General features: G+C 36.8%; 1 long non-coding RNA gene across 2 annotated transcripts in view; it reads left to right on the plus strand.

Annotated features, from left to right (window-relative positions):
* Positions 1–14,767, plus strand: part of LOC109613358 (uncharacterized) — a 100,142-nt gene that overhangs the window by 43,767 nt on the left and 41,608 nt on the right. Inside the window, exons 3-4 of one of the 2 annotated variants that reach the window (XR_002194926.2) lie at positions 11,529–11,635; positions 11,709–12,019. The exons of the other annotated variant lie outside the window; for it this stretch is intronic. This is a non-coding gene — a long non-coding RNA (uncharacterized LOC109613358). Of the gene's footprint in view, positions 1–11,528; positions 11,636–11,708; positions 12,020–14,767 lie in introns of those variants that run through there. 2 annotated transcript variants of the gene reach the window in all.

Consider the following 14,767-nt stretch of genomic DNA (forward strand, 5'->3'; position numbering starts at 1 on the left):
ACAGACGGACGGACGGACGGACGGACAGACGGACTGACATGCATAAATCGACTCAGAAAGTGATTCTATGAAGGTTCTCAAAAGTAACTATGGGTCTATCTCGTTTCCTTCTCCATGTTACAAACAAATGCACAAAGACATAATACCCTTACCACTATGTGGTGTAGGGTATAAAAAGGGAAAAGGCCAAATGTGGTGGGTAAGGCTGAATTGACTTACACTCTACACTTCAAATAATGTAAAAGATAAGGGGGGTTGCAGGTTTGAACTGGAAATATATAGAAATATTAAATGGATTTGCCTTATTCGTGAATATCAGCTTAAAATTCGGTATATTCCTTCGAATGGAAATAAGCTGTGACTTTTTACTTAGCATTTATTGTCCGATTGAAATGAAAATTTCCAAACAATATTTATTTCGCCCAACGACGAACCATATTCAGGATAAATATATCGGTTCAAACTTAAATATTGCTCCCATATATCTGAATTTCTTAAAATCTTCGGGTTAAGAACGCACAAAATGGCCAATATCAGTCCAAATGCCTTGAATTTTGGCAGATACGACCGTCTAGTTGGTGAAAAGTTGGTGAAAATCGGTTCAGATATAGCTAGAGCCCCAAAATGGATGTTTCATCTGATTTGGATGGTATGGTATTTGATTTTAGATATCAAGAATGGTATTTGATATTAGATATCAGATATAGCCCAAAAATACCTTTGCAAAATTTTATCAAGATCGGTTCAGTTTTAGATATAGCTTCCATACATATCTTCAACCCATTTCGGATTAATTGTGCACGAAATGGCCACAATCAGTCCTAATGACCTGAATTTTTGGCACATCCGACCGAATTCAGTCTAAAAGCAATATAACTCCCATATACAGGGTGAAATGAAAAAACTGCAAACAACTTTAGACTGCTGTCATTTTAAAGCCACTTGTCCGACAGCTGTTAAAATTATTCCAGTGACAGCTCATTATATTATTTACAAGCGCACAAAAGCATTTTGGTGAGAATTTTCCAGAAGAAAAGTTATTCGTGATGGAATTCAAGCGTGATAGTGTGAATTCTTTGTATTTGACTAGAAAATCACAAGTGGCTATCGTTAGAGCACTCCAGCATTTAAATGTGAATAAATCTTTTGTGTCTCGTACCATCGCTCGTTACCATGATACTGATAGCGCAGCCCGACATCAAGGAAGTGGAGTGAAGAAAACAGTAACATCAGCAGAAATGGTTTAAAAAGTAAAGATGCGACTTGATCGAAACCCGCGTGGCAGTAGCCGAAAAATGGGTCGTGAGCTGAACATATCGCAATATTCCATTCGGCAAATATTGAAAAATGAGCTCGGGGTAAGGGCCAAAAAGTGCAAGAACTTACACAGCAACAGAAAAAAATATACTCACAAGAGAGAGAGAGAGAATTTGGTTTTCTCCGATGAGAAAACATTCGTTGTCCAGCAGTTTGTGAACAAACAAACAAAATGATCGTGCACCTTCGGTTGGCCACCAGAGCTCAAGCACCGGCCATGGTGATGGTATGGGCCGCCATAACAGCCGATGGTCGCTTTCCGCTCGTATTGATCAACCTTGGCATCAAAATAAATGCCGAATATTATCGCGAAAATATTCTGGAGGGTGTATTATAGCCTTGTGCACGCAAACATTTTGGTCGCAGAACTTGGATTTTCCAACAGGACTCAGCTCCATCGCAATCAGCAGGCGCCACCTTCATTTCAGACCACAATGGCCACCAAAATCTCCGGATACCAATCCGTTGGACTATTGTGTCTGGAGTATTTTGGAAAGCAAGGTTGGCACTAAAAAATACCAAAGTGTCGATCACCTCAAGCAAGCGCTTCGTCGGGAATGGGCCAAAATATCACAGAGCAACATTTGGGCAGCGTGTGACGGTTTCAGGGCCATAGTTCGGGCCAAAGGTGACCAATTCGAACAGATCTAAACGTATTCTAAAATGTGATGCTATTTCCAACATTTCAATTTCGTTCAATAAAATTAAAAAAAAAAAATAGAAAAATTATGGCGTATGTCTTTTTTGCAGTTTTTTTATCTCAACCTGTACATACATATTAGCCATTTATTTACGTAATCGGACTGAAACTTTCTAACATGGTGTTTAGAAACTTTTAAATGTGGAATGGACCGAGAAGTCAGATTTCCATCACAGCATTACAGTTGGTGCAAATCGGGAAATCACATCGCATTTTATGAGGGCTATGCTAATTTAAAAGGGTGACCCTGAGTGTAGTTGTTGACAATGTGCATCTTAGAACACAACCTACTTAAGATAGTAATAGTTCTATATGGACTAAATACTTCTTTGAGAGTTATGGAGCTCATCAGTCCGACAGATATGGAGAGGAATGGATAAAGGAAAACTTATCATTGAGATATCTTCGAACTCTTAGGGAAATAAATCAACAAGGCCATTTCTAAAGAGAATTTGCCTAGGTTTTTTTTCATTTTATTCTTGAGCCAAATATCATTATTATGGAGTGAATTTTAGGGGATTTAAATGTCTGAACATTTATGTGCCAATGTGCCAAAATGTATCCTATCTGAGCTGATATTACACAAAAATATATATATATAGAAGCTTTATCTTGATTTAGACCAATTATCACCAACTTTAATATGTTTTTTCCGTGGCACATTAAATAGTAACTATGTGTCTATCTCGCCTCCTTCTCTATTTTACAAACAATTGCACGAAGGCATAATGCTCTGTACCCCAGTGTTTCGTAGGGTATAACAACAAACAAAAAATGATGAAAATAGAAAAGCAAATCATCAAATAAAATATTGTAAATTTACAAATGGTCATAGACAGTTTTTCGTCATAAAGAATGAATGAGGGGCGCAGTGGCAAATACCAAAAGGGATGTAAACGATGCGATGACAGAAATCTTTTTTTTCAATTGTTATTGGGTTGGGATTTAACTGCAAACGAACTTTTGGGGATTCCAGCCTTCAGTGGGAAGTTCAACTGCTGACTGACACTGACAACAATTGTTCTTGTTGTTCGTTTTTTTTTTTTTTGCTTTTGTGCTTGGGAACATTTCAACATTTGGGATTTGCCTGGTAAATGATGAAACATATTTTATGATTGATTTATGTATCTTTAATGCATATCAAAATTGTGTGTGTGTATGTGAAGATTGTAATTGCTTTCATTGTTTGGTATGAACGAAATGTGAGTACACTGCACAATGATGCGAGAAGGGGGATCCATTAGAAACATAAATTCCTGAGACCTGGTCAGCTGGAAATGATTTGAAAAGAATATGCTAAAAATTTTGGTGTCTGTTCTCTTTCCAAAAATGTATGTGCAGATCTAATATCTTCACAAAAATGTTGATGTTACGCTTTGAGGTTAATACAAGTAAAAAAGCAGTAAGTTCGGCCGGGCCAAACTTTGAATGCCCTCCACCATTTGAATCGAATTAGAAAATTAAAAAAAAAATCCATTAAAATTCTGTTAAAATCTTTAAAATGCCTAATATCGGAAGGTGCCGATATATGGGGAGATATACGATATTATGGACCTATATAGGCAAATCTATGTCTGGGGGTAAAGTATTCATAAGGAACTCCTTGTGTGAACTTTCAGATTCCATTGGAAAATGTGGCTAAAATCATCAAAATCCTGAATATCGGGGGTACCGTTATATGGGGGATATACAATATTATAGACCTATATAGACAAATCCTTTTCAGGTGCTCACGAAGAACTCCTTGTGTGCATTTTCAGACAATACCATCGCAAAATGTGGCTAAATCATCAAAACACCGAATATCGGGGGTACCGTTATATGGGGGCTATACGATATCGTTAACCTATATAGAGAATTCTCTGTCAGGGGGTAAAGTACTCACAAGGAACTACTTGGGTGGAATTTCAGACAATTCCATTGACAAATGTGGCTGAAATCATCAAAATACCGAATATCAGGGGGGGGGGGTACCGTTATATGGGGGATATACGATATCGTTACCCTATATAGAGAATTCTCTGTCAGGAGGTAAAGTGCTCTCAAAGAACCCCTGGTGTGGATTTTCAGACAATTCCGTTGAAAATGTTGATAAAATCATCAAAATACCGAATATCGGGGGTTCCGTTATATGAGGGCTACACAATATAGTGGACCGATATAGACCATCCTCGAACTTGATCTACCTGCAGACAAAAGAGATATCTGTGCAAAATTTTAGCTTCCTATCTTAATTCGTTTAAACTGTAGCGTGATTATAGGGCTTAGAATTTTACGCTGATCAAGAATATATATACTTTGTTGGGTCTAAAATGATTATTTTAATGACGAACTTAATATACCCTCCATACTATGTATGGTGGAGGGTATTAAAAGTAGGAACCATAATTTTGAAAGAAGTAATTGTAATTTAATATTTTGAAATCTTTATGAGTAGATAACAATCTGGCAGAACTTGAACAATAGGGCCTCATTTAAAAGTAGCGCTCCAGTGATGGGTATTTTGAGGGCCATAACCAAATTTTTTAAATGGTAATTGTTTCAAATTTGGCATTTGAAGTTCGTAATGAATACTACAGCCTGAGACAGAAAATTATCTGTGCAGGTCCACGTCTTCGTGTAGCCCCTATATAACGGTACCACCCGATATTCGGTATTTTGATGATTTTAGCGACATTATAAACAGATTTTTCTTCAAGTTTCTCATTTAAATATTCTAATAACTTATGACAAAAGTTGCCTATGCAGGCCCACGTCGTCGTATAAGCATTCGGCATTCTTAAGATTTTAACAGAATTTTTAACGGATTTTATTTTTTGGAAATTGCCAAATGTGTACCAAATGGTGGAGGGTATTAAAAGTTCGGCCCGGCCGAACTTACACCTTTTACCTTACTTGTTATCTCATCAGTTCCACTTTCGCAGTTATATGTCCCAAAGATTTAAACCCCTAATATCATGGGGGTCCATTGTGTCAGGCTTATATTAATCAAACCGTTAATATCGTTTTTTTTGAATAGATGAAAAGCGATCAAAATTCAAATAAAAATAAATTTTGAGAGAATTTCTCATATATTCACCAAAACCTAAAAAATATGAAAATCGATTTTTTAATGTTTTTGTCATAGGTTGAAGTTTTCTATTACGAACTTCAAATACGAAATTTTGAAACAATTTCGGTGAATAACGTCCCTAAAATACCTTATATGGCGGCAATACGAAACGTGGACCTGCATACGAAAATTTTTGTCATAGGCTTTAGTACCTTTCGTCTTCTTCCAATACGAAATTCCGGCCTATAATGTCGCTAAAATCATTAAAATTCCGAATAATGAGAGTTACTGTTATATGGGGGCTTTACGAATAATTAGTCCGACATGATCCATTTTGGAACTTAACCTGCCTACTGGCAAAATGCACATCTCAATTCGTAGACAGACGGGCATGGCTTAATCGACTTAGATTTTTACGCTGATCAAGAATGCATATACTTTGCTGGGTCTGAAATTAGTATTTCGAGCGGTTACAAACGGAATGACAAAGTTAATATACCCTTCGTAGTATGATGAATGATGCTAAATATTCCCCAAGTGTTATTATAATTAAGTTCTTTTCCAATACTTGTATATTCAAGATAACCTCTTTATTTTAACCCTACTCACAAGCAGTGACCCTATACCAACATTTTATATTGCCATCTCCATATTTAGTAGCATTTCCAAACTTATCTCCATGTATCAACCCTACTTCCCTAACATATTTCTTATACCAATGTCAACATTTCAACTCTATCCGTACATATAATACACTTAAAATCGAATTTCCAAAAAATTCGGCCGGGACGAACTTTGAATACCCCCCACTGTTAAAATTTTTTGTAATTTTCAAACAAAAAAAAAATAATAATAAAATAAAATCCATTAAAAATTCTGCAGGGTCTATAAGAATACGTGGACCTGCATAGGCAACTTTTGCCATAAGCTACTACAATTCTGTTTAAAATGTTAAAATCATCAAAATACCGAATATCGGGAGGTACCATGGGGGTTATAAAACGTGACGTAGGCTGCAGTATCCATTACGAACTTTAAATACCAAATTTGAAACGATTCCGGTAAATAATGTCGCTAAAATCATCAAAATACGGAATATCGGGGGGTACCGATATATGGGGGCTATACGAAGACGTGGACCTGCACAGACAATTTTGTGTCATAGGATGTAGTATTCATTACGAACTTCAAATACCAAATTTGAAACATTTCGGGTGAATAATGTCTCTAAAATCATTAAAATACGGAATATCTTGAGGTACCGTTATATGGAGGCTATACCAAAACGTGGACCCATTCAATGTCAAAAGTCCTGCAGACATAATATACATTTAAGTAAAATTCTATCGATCTACTTCACTTCGTTCGGAAGCTAGTGTTTCCACAGACGGATAGACGGACGAACATCGCTTAATCGACATAGAATTTTATGCTGATTAAAAATACTTTGTGGGGTCTGAAATTTATTGTTCGAGGTGTTTCCAACGGATTGACAAACTTAACATACTATGGTTGAGGGTATACAACTTAATATACCCTCCATTCTATGGTGGAGGCTAAAAACCTTACATCAGTCCTACACATTTACATTATCCCACATGCATAATTTCCTGATTTTAGCTTCAGCTGCTTCCTCTGGACTTTGAATCAGTCAGTTATTCAATGAAGTATATTCAAAATACATGTTTCCAAATAAATGTAGTATTAGTATTGAAAGGTACCTTCTCTCTATATAGGCCCACGATTGCGTATATCCCATTCACCATATTTCATATTTTGATGGGTTTCCCCACATTTTTTACGAAGAATATTTTTGCATAAGCGCGAAGCTTTTTTGCTTCTTAGAAAAAAAAAATATATATAAATATTTAAGTTTCGAATATCAAGCCTCAATTTCATTTCCCATTGGCATATGGTATCAAAAGTTCGACCCCGCTGAACTTATTTGGCTTTTATTATCTTTATAATAGATTATTATAAGTATGTAAATTTAAATAATAGCGTAATTTCAAGCCGAAAACCTATCACCCAGAGATGGAAATATTCATTTCAGTAATATATTCTTTCTAAATTAGGGTAGAAGCCCATATCAGAATATCATCATATTTATGTTCAGTCCATAGAGTTATTATAAAAATCAATGCCAGTGCAACTTTTCCATTTTTCGATTGTTTATATTTTGTATTGTAGTTGCTTTCCAAATGTCCATCCTTCTTTTGTTCGATTTAGTGCATATTGTGATTATGTTCAACTCTCTCCCTCGCAATGATGGACGAATGTCGGCCGTGTAGATGGACATATTTCAGATATACTGAGATGTTGTTGCCATTTTGGCTACATACTGTTTAACGGAAGTGAAACAACAACTGAAAAATTCATTCGAACTATGTTTTCTATTACTGGTGGCCTTGTTCAACTGTTTTGGTTACAACTGTGACCCCACTGGCCATGCTAACAGCTTAACGGGTGGCAAAGTACACAAACACACAGATTTGATTTGCCCAGCCAAACAGCCAGCGAACTAGCTGCTACCCAAAGTTGTGTGGAATTTCAGTTTTGGACATTTTGGGATGAGACTCTGGTAGCATCTTTTTCCCCTCCTTTCACATTTTTGCGTACATATATCGCTTGGCTGGGTCCTTCGTCCATTCACTCATTCATTCGCTACTATCATCGGTGGTGGCCGTGGTAATGGCATGAAGAGTGGAAAACAAGACTGACATTCGGTTATGGCAACTGACAGCGTATGACAACAATCGTATGTTTAAAAATAATAATGTACGCTCGCTGTTGTTACTGTGGCTGTTTGCTAAAAATGATAAATGATCCTTAAAGTGGTAATGGTAGTTATGTGGCTGGGTCTGGATGCGAAGGGTGGTGGTGGTGGCGGTGGCTTGGGTGTTGGAGCATATGATGACGCCCATAATGCTGGCGGTGGAGTCTAGTTGGTTGGTGTAAACTTTTTGTTTCATTTTTCAAATGGTAAGGGAGGATGTAATATGCGTTCATGTTGCAAAACAAAAAAGATTTTTGTTTAAGGTTGGTGGTGGGCGGAGGGGTAGTATTGGAGTGAGAGGCGAAGATAACATAAAGATTTTTCTTGCCACTTAACTAAATCCTTGATGAATGATGTCTCACAAGTGATAAAGCATAAAAACTAATATTAAATGTTATTAATGTTTACCGATTCTCTCATACTCTCTCACACACACAAGCGCTCCCTGTACCCATCCGTGGGGGTGTGTGTGTGTCTGTATGAGCACAAAATCACATAAATATTTTTGTGTAAATACCGAGTGAAACATAAGGACATAAAATCATGTATGAAGTCTTAACTATGTGCAGACTTATGATTCTGGTATACTTAATACATTGTGTAAAAAAGAATAGGACAAGGGACATATTGCAATTTTATCGCTCACCTTAATTTTTTGCGACGTGGATAGCGTAGTTTATATTAATTATTAAAGGTTAAAAGTATGAAATCAATAGAACGTAATTTATTCAATTTTAGCATTATCGACCTGATATTTTGAAAGCTAGCCAGTTGTTTTTTTTCGGACGCATAGAGCCTTAGCTTATGATCATTTATATAAGTACTAGCTGAACCTGGTGCATTTCGCTACCCATTTTGATTTTATTCCCATTCAAATTTAGGGAAATTTGTGATTTTTAATAATAAGAACAATTGTTTGAGCTTGAGGTTAAGCTTTTTATTTTTTAATTATTATTAATTTTTATTTTCCAATACTTCGAAGCTCTTTGAGTTTCATCTTCAGGGATTTAAATAATAAGTAAAACAAATTCAGGAATATTAAAATTTTAGTTACTGTATTGCTTTAGGAAATACAATGTTGTTTTTATACCCTCCACCATAGTATGGAGGGTATTGTTATTATAGTTTGTCATTCCATTGACAGCACCTCGAAATATACATTTTAGACACCACAAAGTATATATATTCTTGATCAGCATAAAATTCTGTGTCGATTTCCGTCCGTCTGTACGTCTGTGGAACTCACTCTAGCTTCCGAACGGATTGAAGTAGATTGATAAAATTTTACTCAAATATATATAATGTCTGCAGGACTTTTGGTATTGTAAGTTTGTATTTTGTAATAAGTACTACAGCCTATGACAAAAAATTGGCTGTGCAGCTCCATGTCTTTGTATAGCCCCCATATAACGATACCACCCGATATTCGGTATTTTGATGATTTTAGCGACATTATTTTTCGGAATTGTTTCAAGTCGCGCATTTGAAGTTTGTAATGGATACTACAGCTTGTGACAGAAAATTGTCTATGCGGGTCCACGTCTTCATATAGCTCCCATATAACGGTACCTCCCACTATTTACTACTATAATAATTTAGCGACATTATTTACCGGAATTGTTTAAAATTTCGTGTTTGAAGTTCGTAATAGATCCTACAGAAAATGTGACAGAAAATTGTCTGTGCAGGCTTATGACAAAAGTTGCATATGCAGGTCCACGTCGTCGTATAGAGCCAAATATACGACTACATTCGGGTTTTTTTTTAAGATTTTAACAGAATTTTTAATGGATTTTAATTTTTTGAAAATTGCCATTTTTTTCCAAAGTTCGGCCTGGCCGAACTTACAGCTTTTTCAATTGTTGTAACAAATTTCATTACTAATTCCAAATCCCTCTAACTAGGTGAATAAAATTTTACTCGAATATATCTTAGGTCTGCAGGATTGCTAGAATTGAAAATGGGCCATATAGGTGTAGCATTCATACAACTCTACTTACAGACTTGAAGTACAGGGTGAGATAAAAAAACTGCAACAAAGTCAAACGCCATAATTTTTATACTCTCCACCATACATAGTATGGAGGGTATATAAAGTTTGTCATTCCGTTTGTAACTCATCGAAATTATTTATCAAAGTAAAATTCTAAGACGATTTAGCCCTGTCCGTCCGTCCGTCTGTTTTAATCACGCTACAGTCAAAACGAGTGGAGATAGGAAGCTAAAATTTTGGACAGATCTGTCTTTTGTCTGCAGGCAGGTCAAGTTCGAAGATGGGCTATATCGGTCCACGATATCGTATAGCTCCCATATAACAGTACCCCCGATATTTGGTATTTTGATGAATTTAGCCACATTTTTCAGTGGAATTGTCTGAAATTCTGCACAAGAAGTTCTTGGTGATTAAGCGCTTGGCGAAGCGCTTGCTTGAGGTGATAGACACTTTGGTATTTTTTAGTGCCAACCTTGCTTTCCAAAATACTCCAGGCACAATAGTCCAGCTGATTGGTATCCAGATATTTTGGTGGCCATTGTGCGCTGGAAACGAAGCGAGGAACCTCATTTTGTAACCATTCTTGGGTGGCGCGTGCTGAGTCCTGATGGAATAAGGACTGCGGCCAAAATATTTGCATGCCCAAGGCTTAAATACACCCTCCAGAATATTTTCGCGATAATTCTTCTGATGCCACTGTCGATTAATACGAGCGGAGAGCGACCATCGGCTGTTATGGCGGCCCACACCATCAACATGGCCGACGCTTGAGTTCTGGTTGCCAACCGAAGTTGCATATTTTCAGCTGACCTCTTTGGCAAGTAAACACGATCAATTTTTTTGTTTACAAACTGCTGGACAACGAATGTGTTCTCATCGGAGAAAACCAAATTCGACAGTTCACAACTTTCGGCCAAGCGAAGCAACTCTTTTGCTCTTTTGAGTCTATTTCCTTTCTGTTGCGGTGTAAGTTCTTGCATTTTTTGGAATTTCAATGGCTTTATACGGAGCTCATTTTTCAATATTTGCCGAATGGAATATTGTGATATGTTCAGCTCACGAGCCATTTTTCGCCAAAGCGACGCGAGTTTCGATCAAGTCGCTTCTGTTCTGATCGAACCATTTCTGCTGATGTTGTTGTTTTCTTCCGTCCACATCCCTGACGTCTGGCTACGCTACCAGTATTACGGTAACGAGCGATAGTACGAGACACAGAAGATTTATTCACATTTAAATAATGGAGTGCTCTAACGATAGCCACTTGTGGTTTTCCAGCCAAATGTGAAGAAATCACACTATCACGCTTGAATTCCATCACGTGACTCTTTTTTTCTGGAAAATTCTTACCAAAATGATTTTGTACGCTTGTAAACAATGATATATAATATAATATCACTGGAATAATTTTAACAGCTGTCGCACGAGTGGCTTAGAAATGACAGCAATCTGAAGTTGTTTGCAGTTTTTTAATCTCACCCTGTATTGCTATGTTCTAACAAAGCTTAATGATTTCCCGTATTTCTACAAGGGCTTTCTTGCTGTAAAAGGTGGCTCTCGATTTAGTGGCAATGCGTCAATCGACATATATAGTCACTGGTCTTGTTATGCTATGGCCGAGTTCACTTACCTTATTTTCCGCCTTTTTTATTGCAATGATCTCCACCTGACAAACGCTGTTATTCTCATTTAGCTTATAAGCCGGTGCCGGTGCCTTCTTCCTTCCCATCTTGGAGCTGTCAATATAAAGTGCCAGAACGTTTAGAGGGGATTTACCACCAGCCCAGACATCCCAATCAGGTAGAGTAATGTCAAAGTAATAAAAGTCGAAAAAGGTGGACATGTAATCACTTTTTCTATTACCTCCACCTAGGATATTCCGTCTTATTGCTGTGTTCAGGATTCCTACATGACCAAAAGGAGGATGACGAGCTTTCCGCCATCTCGGTGCACTCCATAACGCTTGGAATTTAGCTGAAATATGCAGAAGCTTGAAGTTTAGCAGCACATCCAATGCAGATTGGGAGAGTGCTCTTTATAGATCCGGTTGTCAGTAAGGAGCGGTTAGTATAAAATTGAGTCCCCTGGATTTAGTCGTATGCCACCAAACGGGGCACCCATATGTCGGAACTGATAGAAATCAGCTCTTCCTGGCGTTACTGCATGAGTAAAGTGCAATGAGACCTCTTTTACGAAAACTGTAGATAGCTATACCTTAAGCAACCCTAGAAAAAACAGGTGTTAGAATCTTCCGATCGAAATAAAATTCTTGATTTTTATACCCTCCACCGTAGTATGCAGGGTATATTAAGTTTGTCATTCTGTTTGTAACACCTCGAATTATACATTTTAGACCCCACAAAGTGTATATATTCTTGATCAGCATAAAATTCTATGTCGATTTAGCGATATCCGTCCGTCTATCCATCTGTGGAAATCACTCTAGCTTCCGAACGAATTGAATTAGATTGATATAATTTTACTCAAATGTGCATTATGACTGCTGGACTTTTGGTATTGAAGGCGGGCCATGTAGGTGCACGCTTTGCAATAGCCCCCATATAACGGTACATCCGGATATTCGATTCTTTGTTGATTCTAGCGACATGACTCATTTCAATTTTTTCTGGTATTTTAAGTTTGAAATGAATACTACAGCCTATTATAGAAAATTGTCTGTGCAGGTCAACGTCTCACATAACGATACCTCTCGATATTCAGTATTTTGATGATTTTAGCGGCATTATTTACCGGAATTGTTTCAAATTTGGTGTTCGAAGTTCGTAATGGATACTACAGCATATGACAGAAAATTGTCTGTGCAGGTCCACGTCTTCATATAGCCCCCATATAATGGTACTTCCTGATATTCGGTATTTTGATGACTTTAGCTGCATTATTCACCAAGTTTCGCATTTGATTATTGTAATGCTTATGGCAAAAGTTACCTATGCAGGTCTATGTCGTCGTATAGACCTTAATGTAAGAGCTACATTCGGTATTTATACCCTACACCACAAGGTGGTCAGGGTATTATGTCTTTGTGCATTTGTTTGTAACAGGCAAAAGGAAACGAGACAGACCCATAGTTCCTTTTGATGATTTGTATAGAATCACATTCTGAGTCGATGTTCGTCCGTCCGTCTGTCCAGGTATTTTTATAAACAAAGTACAGTTCGCATTTATTGACCTATCCAGATGAAATTTTGCACAAATCATTTGTTTGGCCCAAGGACTAACCCCATTGAAATTGGAGATAATCGGTCAAAATTTAGATATAGCTTCCATATATAACTTCGTCCGATTTACCTTTTATTGTGCACCAAACGTGTAACTTCAGTGCGAATAGTATGGAATTTTGCACGTTCGATCAGGTTGAACCTGGAAATAAGTATGCTAAATTTGATCGAAATCGGTTCAGATATAGCTATAGCTCCCATATATATTGTTCATCCAGTCTCTGTGACACCAATATTTGGGGAAATATATCAAATACAGCTCAGAAATACATTTGCTAAATTTTATCGAGATCGGTTCAGATTTGGATATAGCTCCCATATATTACTTCGTCCGATTTATTTTTGATTATGCACGAAACGTCTAATATTTGACCAAAGTGGATGAAATTTGGCACTTACGGCCGAATTGAGTTTAGAAGCTAGTATGTCAAATTTGGTGAAGATCGGTTCAGATTTGGCTATAGCTCCCATATATATTGTTCATCCGATTTGTCATATTTGTTACCCACAGCCGTAATATGCACTCCGTAACAACGATATTCAGGGAAATATATGAAATACAGCTCAGAAATATTTTTGCCAAATTTTATCGAGATCGGTTCCGAATTAATTGTGCACCAAATGGGCAATACAATTCCGAATTTAAAAGATGCAAATACTTTATTTAGTCCTTTGAACTTTAAATTATAATTATAATCATAGGGTGTATGATTGAATTCTTCCATGAAAACTTTTAATTGTTATATGGAGCTCTACAAAATTAGCAAAGTGGTGTAGGGTATCATAAAGTCGGCCCCGCCCGACTTTAAGACTTTCTTTAGTGGTCTTAAGATTTTAACAGAATTTTTAACGGATTTTTTTTTGTTTTTTTTTTTTTTTTTGTGAATTGCCAAAGTCGTTCCAAATGGTGGAGGGTATTCAAAGTTCGCCCGGTCGAGCTTACAGCTTTTTTTTACATGTTTTGAACTCTTTCTTGCAAATTTCGCTTTTAGTTTGATAAAATTGTGCCGGTAACTTAAATACAGTTTAATGGTTTAACTTCACGTTGTATTTAATACATGTTCTTCTGCAGTAAATGCTAATGAATGAAATCATATAATCCCGTAGTGGCTAATTAGATTCCTTTGTAAAAGTTCATTGTATCCATGCAATATAATTTTAGCATGCCAATTACAGTTATGTTAATTCCAATTTTATTTATTATTTTCTGTCCCGACTCTTGTTTCCTAAGAATTATGGCGAATTTTACTGAAACCGAATGCCCTTTAAATTGTTCATTGTTCTATTCGAAGTTGAACACCCACTGAGGTTTCACCGACCATTCATTCTGCAATGCCAATGCCACAACAGACCATTAGCCAAATTAACTTCGGGCAAACACCTGTATGTACACAATGATCGCTTTAGGCAAATGACCTGGGCTGTCATGTCAACCACTTAACTTTGCCGATATAACATCAAAATACCATGGCTTAAACAATTCCCCAACAACATAGACGTATCATTTCATTTTAACTATAGGTTTAGCTAGAGAACGCCACACAACACAACAAAAAAAATGCAACTTGAGCTGCTTTGGAGAATGTTAAGCAATTATCCCTTTAACACGCTTTGAATAGCTAAAACCCTGTCAACATGCAGACAGTTTACGAAAAACAATGAACAAACGTTGTAACAACATCCAATCGCATTT

Source organism: Musca domestica, unplaced genomic scaffold (assembly GCF_030504385.1).
Source record: "Musca domestica strain aabys unplaced genomic scaffold, Musca_domestica.polishedcontigs.V.1.1 6, whole genome shotgun sequence".
In the NCBI taxonomy this organism is placed as follows: Eukaryota; Metazoa; Arthropoda; class Insecta; order Diptera; family Muscidae; genus Musca; species Musca domestica.